The following is an 11666-nucleotide window of genomic DNA, read 5'->3' as shown; positions in this document are numbered from 1 at the left end:
AGAATGTGGAGGATGTTGTTATTGATGTTGTTAGTGTTAATTTTGACCTCTTTGCGGAAATAAAATTATTAAATAGTTATATCGCGAATTGGTTGGTTGGGAAAATTTGGAAAATAATGTGCGGGCTGTTTTATGGCATATGTTGGTGTTGGAAATGATGTTAATATATTTGGTATTGTTGTTGATGTGTTGGTTGCTGAATTGTAAAATTTCTATAGACAAATAGTGAATTAAAGAATGCTATAAGTCTACTATTGACAATTGGTAACAATGACCATTTGTAGATTTCGGGCGAAACGGGAATTGAATCTGAACGAGCGTAGAGCGCAACTAAGGTATGTAAAGTCTCTCCCTTCATTCCTTGGCATGTTCTAAACATAAGAGGCTCGAACGCGAGCCTTAGATACGACCATGTTCCGAGAAATTAGAGATTGAAATTGGCTCCAAATCGTTCAGTAAGATTGAACTAGTTTTTTATAAATTGTCGCCAAAGCGACCTATATGTATGTAACTTTCACAAATAAAGTCGGAATGCCCTAAAACTCTCATGGATGACTCCATAAGACCTATGATCCATAATTTACGTACGTCACCTCGGTTCAGCCCAAGATGGGCCCACAAATCCTGATATTTTCTGTATGAATCTAATTAACTCATTTCTGTCCGAAACTCACAGGTAACTTTTGGTTATTGTTCTGTCTGCCATATGATAAGTGTTATGACGATATTTATGAGTCTTATAGTATATTTTGACGTCTGGACATCTTATTTTGATGAAATCTATCGTGCCATCCCAAATGACATATATGTATATTATGAATATTGTCTGATTACTTTGATTTGACCTACCGTTTGGCCTACTCCAGTTCATTGAGTCTGTGTAACGATTTGTATGCATATGGTTTCTCATTAGTCTGTTCGTGGATGCCTCAATGTTTCCTTCACTGCGCCCGGGCCAGGTTCTGTTATTCGTGCACATTCCACTACATTATTCACCGCGTCCCTCGGTGTGCGGGCCGGGTTCTGTTTACATCTGTATATGATTTGATGTTGTGTGTGTATGGGGATGGCGGCCAGGATGGCATATGATCTGATCTGTCTGTCCACCGCGTCCCGTACTAAGAGGGTCGGGATCTGTTACCGTGTCCCTCACCAGAGGGCCGGGATCTGATATATATGATATCTGTATCTGTATATGCTTATGACTCTGCATGCATGATTCTGTCTGTTACACTTCTGTATGTCTGATCTGGATTATGACTGCGTCTGTTACACTTCCGGAAATCCGAGTCGAACTATGACTCCGTCTGTTACACTTCTGCATATCTGGTTTGGAATATGACTCTGTCTGTTACACTTCCGGAAATCTGAGTCGCACTATGACTCCGTCTGTTACACTTCTGCATGTCTGGTTTGGAATATGACTCTGTCTGTTACACTTCTGGAAATCTAATTCGGATAATGATCTTGTCTGTTTCACTTCTGTTTGTCTGACTCAAACTATGATTCAGTCTGTTACACTTCTGTACCTCTGACTCTGATTACAATTATGTCAGCTACTTTCTGTGCCCTGATCCGTATGATGATTTTGCCAGCTATACTCTGTACCTCTAGTTCACAATACGACTCTGTCGGCTACACCCCGTACTTACGATACATATTGTGGTTCTGTCCATGCACTCTGTATTTCTGTTTCGGATTCGGGTTCGACTCTGTCTGCTATATCTCTGTACTTCTGGTTCGGACTATGATTATGTTTGTTATATTTCCGCTTTACATACTCGGTACATTTTCCGTACTGACCCCCTCTTCTTCGGGGGCTGTGTTCATGCCGCGCAGGTACTCCCAGGTGAGTTGAAGACAGTATAGAAGATGTTCCAGTGCAGATGGCAAGCTCCAATTGTTCCCGGAGTGCTGCCGAGTCAGAGTTTGCATGTTATGCTTTCTGGACTACGTTAGAGACTTTGCAGACAGTGTCGTGGGTATTGTTTGTCAGTCTGTAAGCGGCTCCGTCAGTCGATATGCCGGTCTGTGTTATGTACTAAATTTTGTATGATTATAGATTTGTTCTTCTTGGAAGCTACGAGAAAGAACTTTTGGAAATAAAAATTATTACTATGTATTTTATCTTATTCGACTTAAAAGGTTTGATGTGATTTTATGTGCAGTAAGAGTCTGAGGGTTCGTTCGGCTCTAAGTAAGGGTCGGGTGCCCGTCACACCCTAGCGGAATTGGGGTGTGACAGAAGGCCCCTAGGACGTCACCAGAACCGAGTAGGCAGATCCCCAGCTACTCGATTGAGACAGACCCTTCGGAGGATCCAGAGACAATTCCTCCCGAGTTTCTGATTCCCAGAGCAGAGGATCCTAGAGAAGATAGTTATGATACTGGCCCCTCGGAGGACCCAGGGACGATACCTCCAGAGTTTCTTACCCCCAGGGAGGAGGATAGCCCCGATGCTGAGCCACTAGAGCATTCCTCTGGGACGCCGGAGGAGGAGGTCCCCGAGGACATGCCAGCAGCTCCTGTAGTGGAGCATTATGTTGGACAGGCTTCTCCGAAGAGTGTTACGCCCTACTCCAGTCCTTTGTCCTGGCCATCAGTGAACCAGGAATTGCCGGGCTACCTACACTCCTCCGATTCAGATGCAGGTAATAGCGGGGGCCAGGCGAGTGGGGGTCAGACAGATGATGATGATGAGGGACACAGTTCCCACGGCAGCTCCCCAGGTTAGACCCGAGATTGATCATTTATGAGTATGTAAGTTTTCTAGAATTTCCGATGTGTGTATGATATCTGAAAAATGTTATTCAATGATGACGACGGAAATTTAGAAAGGATTAGAGACCTAGTGACTAAAGGCAAGGGCGACTGAGATGTCCCCACCAATAGTGTGAATCTAGAAACCCCAGATGAAAGTGAATAGAAAAGTGCCTCCGATGCCATTTGAGTTGGGCATGTGAGGTAAGTTTCGACATTGTTAAAATTTTTATTTGAAGTTATCGGCCCTGTGAGGCATGGTTGGTATTTCTGGTGTACAGGTTTAGGATAGCGAGAAATACAGAGGAACCTCTGCCCAATTTTTTCCAGAAATATGGAGATAAATATGTAAATTAAGTACTAAAAGGTTCCGCGATACTTGTCGGAATCTAGTTTTCCTCTGTTGGTGGGTGGAGAGCACCTTACGATGATATTTTATCAGATTTCATCGACTAAATGGAGATGGGATTCGTGGGATGAAGATGTAAATCTGTGGGCTGTCTAAAATCGTATGTATATGTGCATGAAAGTGAATATCGGAGGTTCAGAAAAGCAATATGGTAATTGTATGGCTTAGCCCGGGGTGGGACCCACTACGAGAATTTTCTGAAAATTTACTAAGACCCCGATCTGCCCTAAATTACGTGACAAAGGTCGTGCGGGGCAATCGACGAAATTATATTAGCCGTAACGCGCCAAAATGCATGAAAATTTCGAGGTTAAGCGTGCTAAGGCCAGAGCAATTCTGGGATGGGTGACCCCCTGGGAAGTAATACAAAATTTTTCACAAAGTGTAAGTATGATATATATATATAAATGGAAATTTGGGGTAACCTAAAGGAAAAGAGAATGTGTGGAATAGCTAGTGCCCTTACAGGAGCCGCGCAGACCGAGGCGGACTAAATGGGCGAAAAGAAGAAGCGCAATACCGCTCGGGAAATTGAGCGAATTTGAATAACGGTCGGAGACGTTCGCGAATAAGATATTAGTAAATGTATATGTATGTGTACAATTTTCGTCTGGTGCCCATATGGATCAAGAGCCGAGCCCCGGCGACTAATGTTGTGATAGACGAAAGGTTTTACTAAACCGAATACACGAAACGAAGCGGAGGTGAGGATATCAATGTTGTCAAAGAATAGAAAAAAACCCCCGATTACCTTACAACTTAGTCTAGTGTGACGATATCTGAAAAAAGAAAATGAGCATGGATAGTAGGAAAGATGAAGGATAAGAGATGTGATTAAGCAGAATCTTTGAAAGAGTCGATAAGCGACACATAAGACGATTTGTATGACAACTTGACGAACAAGTTTATGAATGAGTGAACAGGTTTTGATGAAATAACCTGTGATGCAATGGTCGGAATGAATAATGAGATATCGATAAAAAGGAAATTTTTGTAAATCACCGGAGCCTCAATAGGAGTGATCTGATTCTAAACCAGATTCTATCTGTTATACTTCTGCACTTCTGATTCTGATAAGGCTCTGCCCATTACGCCTCCGTACTTCTGGATCCGATTATGTTACTGTCTGATATACCTCTGTACAATTAACTCTGGATACAAATCTGTCTGACACACCTCTGTACGTCTGATTTCGATCACGCGTCTGTCTGATACATCTCCGTATATCTGACCCTGGTATGAATCTGTCCGATATAATTCTGTACGTCTGACTCTGATTATGAATCTGTCTGATACATCTCCGTATGTCTGATTCTGATTACGAATCCGTCTGATACGCCTCCGTACGCCTGACTTTGATTTCGAATCTGTCTGATACCTCTCTGTACGTCTGACCTTGATCACGGATCTGTCTAACATACTCCCGTACATCGAACTTCGACTACGAATCTGTCCGCCATGGTTTAATACGTTTGCCTCCGATTACGAACCTGTTCAATACGCTTCTATGCGTCCGATCCCAGTTATGAATCTGTTTGGTGTGAAGTGTTTGGTATGAAGTGGGATTGTGATAACGTGGCAAAGACTCGAGGAGTGTAACAAGAAATGATATTGATTATGATGTCTGAAAAGCATTCCTCTGTTATTAGAATGTAGCTCAAGACCCAGTGATTATGTGGGATGTGAGAAAATACGTTATGAAAGCACTTGAATCAGTAATGTGAAAAAAATCACTCCCTCGTAATGGTAAAGAATCCGTATCGGAAAGTCAACAAAGGACGATTATAAATAACCCTCCCGAAATAGTATGACGCCCCATGAAGTCGATTTAACATTCGAGGACGAATGTTTTAAAGGGGGGGAGGATGTTACATCCGGCATTTTTGCATATTCGAAAAAAATTCGAGATAACTTGGCTTGTAATGAATGAGGCCATATTTGGACCTTACTTGGTATGAATGTGTCGGCTAAGAATACATTGGTGTGGAATCACGAAAGGAGGCCAAGGGCAAAAATTGGAATTTTGGAAATTTGTTTCGGGAATTACAAAATAAGATTTCTAATGAATTGGGCTCAAATAATTCAAGAAACAATTGAGGCCCAATTATAAAAGGTGGCCGGCCATGTGCATATGGCCCAAGCCCACCTTAATTAATTCATGTGATGAATTAATATAAGATGACCAAGTCATCTATATCCATAGAAGATTCAAGAGAGAACAAGAACAAAAAGAACAAGAGAAAAAGAAAGAGAGCATTTCGGCCAAGAGAGAAAGAAAGGAAAGAAAAGGAAAAAAAAATTCTTGGAGCTAAATCCTTGGTTCAAAAATCCATTTCTTGTGGGATTATTACTAAGTGCAAGATTCTCTACAACTTGGTACAATTATCTTGGCAAGAGGACAACTCTAGTGGCAAGTGAAGAACTTGAAGGAAAGGTAAGGATTTCATGCCTTTGTTATGTTATGGGAGATGTATGCATGTTGTAGTGTGTGGAAATGATTAAAAAGCATGGAGATTTTGTGTATTAAGGGTATGTGCATGTATGGCCGTGTGTGTGCATAATTGTGTGGTTGAGATGTGTTGAATTTTGTATTGTATCCTAGTTGTGATTATGATGGAATTTATATTGGAAGTGAAAGTTGAATGAATTAGGGGAAGTTGAAAAATATAGCATGTGGCCGTGTGATGCTATGGTGATGATGGAATGTGAATTAAATTCCGTTAGTATGTTAATTGTGTTATTGTGAAATGAATGGAAGGATAATGGTTCTTGTTGTCATGGAAAACTTGTTGTTAAGTTGTTGTAAGAAATTATGCACATTTATTGTAACTTATGTAAATATGGAAAGAAAAGTAGTAAGAGGTAAATTATGATTGTCATTGATGAAGTTGGAAGATAGAAATATGTCATGAACATATATGCTAAAGATTGGAAGTTGTGGGTAAAATATGACTTTGGTAGTAAGCTTGTATATTGTGTATACCTTATGTATATTTGGTGAAAACGATATGATATGCCTCCGAATTACGTTGTAGTGATCTTGATAAGTGATGAATATGAAAATGGTAAGATTGGTTTGGAAATGTAAGGTCGAAATGAAAGATGTGATGTTATGTCGGAAAGATGGCTAGTATGCCATATTATGTGTTTTGTGATACTTGTTGTTGTTATTGATGTTGTTGTTGGGTTGCTGTGTTGATATATTAAGCCGAGCTAAGTCTCGGGGATGTTATATATATAGGGGAAATGCTGCCGAAATTTCGGTAGGCAAGTATGTAACAAGTTTGGATTATTGAAAAGCTTGAATTTGACTTTTGGCAAACTTGACCATTTGTAGATTCTGGACGAAATTGGAAGTGAAGCTAAGCGAGTATAAGGCGCAATTGAGGTATGTAAAGCCCACCCCTTCATCCTTAGGCATGTTCTAAACATAATAGGCTCGGTCGCGAGCCTTAGATACGACTCCGTTCCTCGGAATTCGAGATGGAAATCCGCCCCAATTCCTTCAGTAAGATTGAATCAATTTCCTTATAACTTGTCTTCAAAGTGAGCTTTAAGTATGCAACCTTCCTAAACGGAGTCGGAATACTTCCAAATGATTATGGACGACCTCATAAGGTCTACTATCTGTAATTTACGTACGTCTCCTCGGGTTGGTCCGAGGTGGGCCCTCAAGGCCCGATACTTTCTGTATAACTTTAACTACTTTGTTTCTGTCCGACTTTCTCAGACAACATCTGGACTATTATTCTGATCATGATATGACTACCTTTTATATAAATTTTTCAAAATGGCTTTGACATTTGAAAATCTGATTCTGGTAATAATCCGTCGTGCCTTCCCAAGCAGGATATAGGCGCATATTATGAACGCTATCCGAATACTCTGATTTGACTCGCCATTTGGCCTACTTCAGTTTGATCGAGTCGGTATAACGATCTGTATGTATGTGGTTTCTCATTAATCTGTTCGTGGATTTCTCAATGCTTCCTTTCACCGGATCCCAGGCCGGTTTATATCGTGCGGATGGGCCGCCGAGTCCCTTGTCGGGGGCCGGGCCCCATGTATGAATTCCGAAGTATGATGTGTCCGGTTCCGGGGTACTGTGGTATATGTCGTCCCCGGTCACCGTGTATATGTTACGAAGTATGATGTGTCCGGTTTCCCGGCGTGTGCTCTGTCCCCGGGGTTACCGTGGTTATGATATGATGTGTTATGTGACGGAGATGTTCGAAGATATGAAATCTTCTGAAATATGATATGTTATGGCGCCAAAGGAAGGAGTGGCGACCATGTTCCTATGCCCTATTATGATTCGGTCTGTCTGATTGGATTCTGATTCTGTCTGTCCGTATGGATTACTATTTTGTCTGTCCGTATAGATTACGATTCCGTCTGTCCGTATGGATTGTGATTCTGCCCGTCCATCTGGACCATAATTCTGTCCATCCGTTTGATTTATGGTTCTGTCCGTTATATTTCTGTGCTTCCGGTTCATGCTATGATTATGTTTGTTATGTTTCTGCTTTACATACTCGGTACATTTTTCGTACTGACCCCCGATTCTTCGGGGGCTGCATTACATGCCCGCAGGTACAGACGTACCCGGTGATACGCCGCCAGTCTAGGGCACATATTCTGCTATTTTGGAGAGCTCCTTTGATCCGGAGCGTGTACTTTTGGTATATATCTTCTGACATCTGTATATTCTGTACGTATGGTAATTCTGGGTACGGCGGGGCCCTGTCCCGTCATATGACTCTGTATGTCTGGTAGAGGCCTGTAGATATGTTTGTGGGTTAGGGTCTTTCTGTACGGATGTGTGTATATGTTGTGTTTGGGGCGATCCCATTCGCCGCGGCGGCCGGTCCGCATATGTTTATATGTTGCTTTGTTGGCCGGTGTGGCCTTTGTTGGTATTTTCTGTGTGCAGGGTTATTTTGGATAGTCTGTAAAACAAAGGAAACTCTGCCAAAATTTTTCTGGAAATTATCTAAATTTGAAATATAGCCTTGACGGCTTCTGCTTTATACTTGAATGCGTTTGATAACAGTTGAGATAGCATTGGATAGATGTGTTTGGGTGCCCAGATCGGGTACTAGTTACGGCCTACGGGATTGGGTCGTGACAGAACACCATCCCTTTTTCAAGGTAGCAATCATCTTTTATAAGATCGGCCGGTTCTTTCCACATTTTTTGACGACTTTGATCATCTTCTCCAGTGAACACAAAGGCATCAGCACGACCTTGAAGATTGTCTAGATATGGAATATTGTCAGAATGCCACTGCATTGGGCTTTCGGCAGTTGGGTTTTCCGGCAGCGAACTTTGCATCAATTCTATTAAATATTCTTGCTGCCTACCAGATTGAACATCGACCTCTTCGTCATCATCATCATCGGTTACTTCTGCATTATTCGGTTCCCTGTCACTTGATGATGTCTCACAATAATTTGGACAATCATCACCATCTAAGAAAGGCCTCTTCCTACAAGAAAAGTAACATATTTTAAATACCAACATCAAATATATATGGATTATTTAATATCATGGTGATGAACCTACGGATATTGATCTATATTGATATGGTTTGGAGAAAGATCAACTCCACCGAACTGAGTGGATTTCCCAAAATCAACATTTGCCCAAAATCCCTATATTCTTTAGGCGCCCTCAAATACTCCTGAAAGAGTCATCATCATTGATATTCCACACACCATAAAGCACTAAACCTTGTGAAACGGTGTATGAATATCTGCCTATTACAGATAATCCATACTGAGTGGGATCAGTTTTCATTTTTTTGTGTAGGTAAGTGACTAATGTTTCGTAATTCATGGTTGTTAGAAACTTTACACGGGCTTTTGGTTTGATACTATAACGAACGGTATTATTGCCATCAAGTATATCTCCATCCCAAAATAGAGAAACCCTAACAGTTGAAGACGGAGAAGATATTTTTTCTTTGAAGTTTGAGTTTTTTCAAGAAGTTAAAAGACTTAAACTTATGAAATGGATGAGTTTTTACCTGATCCAACTTTCATATTAAACAGAAAAATTTTGAACGCAAAAGTGAACATTTTAAAAATGTGGGATTAACCCCCATTGTGCATGAAAAAACTGCGCAATACTTTTGCGCAAGAAAATAATGCGCAATAGGATAGGATTCCTGAAATAATGCAGCATTGTGTTGTCAAATCAAGCATAGTGTGTCATAAAAAGTGGACAAATAATGGAGCATTGTGTTGTCAAATCAAGCATAGTGTGTCATCTATGGCTCATATATGCATTTAAATGTTGCGCAATACAAGTTAGTGTCATAAAAAGCGGTCAAACGATGCAGCATGGTGTTTGTTGACACCTAATTTTTGACCTCCCATAATTTGCCTTAATTACCCAGAGTCCTTGAAATATTAAACAGAGGGAAATATGTTTTTTTAGAAGTCAAAATAATTTTCTAAAATTTATTTAGGCTATATTTTGCAAATTTTGTTTGATAAGATAATTTCTATAATATTACAAATTAATTTAAGTATTTTCACAATTATTACACTTTTGCTAAATTAGCCAAGAAGAGAGGATAATTTTTCATGATTATTCACTTAATGGTTTAAATTGTTAAAATAGCAATTTGTAAAGTATTTTACTCTGTTTAATGCAAGGAATCTATTTAATTAAGTAAATTAGCCATTTTTACCCCTCAGTACTTATTTAATCAAACTATTGGATTTTTATCATAGTTAATTGAGTTTTAATTGTAATTGATTTTGAAACTTGCCATTAAGCGACTATAATTGAAATAATTAATTATTAGCCAATTATGACTATAATTTGAACTATTCAAATTTAATTAAGGTCTTTTGACAAAGTTCATTTATTTTATTATTATTGTTATTATTTCTTTTGAATTTAACCAATTAGTTTAAATGAGGTCTTATTTTGAAATTATCCAATTAATGGACATTAATTCAATATTGGCCACTTATTTAAATTTTAATGAAGTGTCCTCACCATATATATGTATACACGTATCATGTATACATATCATCAAACCAGGCCCCTATTTATTTCCTTCTAATTTCGGCCGGGCCCAATCCATTCATGATCGACCCGGCCTAACGTCTGATTAAGAGGGGCAAAGCCCCTTCCCTTTTATTTCCTCATTCCAAACACACCCCGTCCCTTTCCCTTTCCCTCTTTCCTTTGAAACCCTGGCCACCGTGGTCCCCGTGGTTTCTCCCTCTGTGCGTCATCGTCCCAATTTGGTAATGGTACAGTATGCTTTTACTTTTATACAGTGTTGTTCGACCATCTGAGGTAACACAATTAATGTATTACTCTCTCTTCGTCGATACACTATCCAAACAAGGTATTATCACAATTTTCTCTTGCTTTTCTGTGTTGTTTAAACAGTCAACTCTGTTGAAACCTTAATGGGTTTTGTTTGTATTAGTTTGAAATAATGAAATTTGATTGGTTCTTGCAAAAACTTTTGGGATTGAGTTTTGTTGGTCAAAATCGGACCTTTGATGTACTGTTGAATTGATCTTAGCCTTACGATGTTGAATTGTGAGGAAGAAATCCCAGATTTGGGATTTGTTCCACATCGGCTACCTTAGGGTTTCAAGGATCAGGGGGGTTCTATAAATAAGACCTCAATTTTTCATTATTGAGGAGGCAATCTGAAATTTTTTCACTTGCATACACAAAAACTAGAAAAAACCTTGGGTTTCAACATTTTGAGACCTTTAACTTTTCTGAGTTAGTTAGTATAAAATTTTTGGTGTCTTCTTTGTTCTCTTTGGGTTCATGGTTGAGTTAATTTGGGAGGAGAAGATCTCTAACTCCAAATCTTGACTTAAGGCTGCTCCAAGGAAAGGTAATCTTCCCTCTCTTTATTTTTCTGCAAACTCCTAGTGCTTAGTTGATTAGTTATCTATGTTAGATTCATTTTCTTGTTAGTTAATTTGAATCTGGTCAAATATGTTTTTTTTTGTGTTTATTAATTTAGTTCATGTAGTTGAAGAATGATGTGGTATGTTAATCCTAGTCTAAGGTTCGTTTAGTTCTTGTTAAGTCTAGTTTAATCTAGCTTAGTTAGATAAAGCTTTATGTATTATGCTTGGTTTAACATATATGTTGGTTATGTGTTAGTTAAATGAAAATGTCATATGTCTTAATATTTGTTTAGTGGTTAAAACTCATCCTTGTGGGATGGTTCAGTTCAGTTCATTTGGTCCTGTATATCAACTTAGCTTAGTCTTATATATCTGTTATTATTAAACAAGGTTTAGTTTAACCTGTTCAAGTCAAGCATGTTCTTTACAGTATTGCTTTAGTTTGGTTAAGCCCTGTTATGAAGGCATGATTGTTTGTTAGCATCTAGGTTTAACTATGGACTTAGAACTTACTAATAATGATGTTGGTCTATTGCTATGTTCCACTAGGATTTAGAAGCTTACCAAGTATACAGACACAGTTAGTTTCATCATGCTTA

This window comes from Lycium barbarum, chromosome 10 (genome assembly GCF_019175385.1).
Source record: "Lycium barbarum isolate Lr01 chromosome 10, ASM1917538v2, whole genome shotgun sequence".
NCBI lineage: Eukaryota > Viridiplantae > Streptophyta > Magnoliopsida > Solanales > Solanaceae > Lycium > Lycium barbarum.
Note: the sequence above shows the minus strand (reverse complement) of the source record.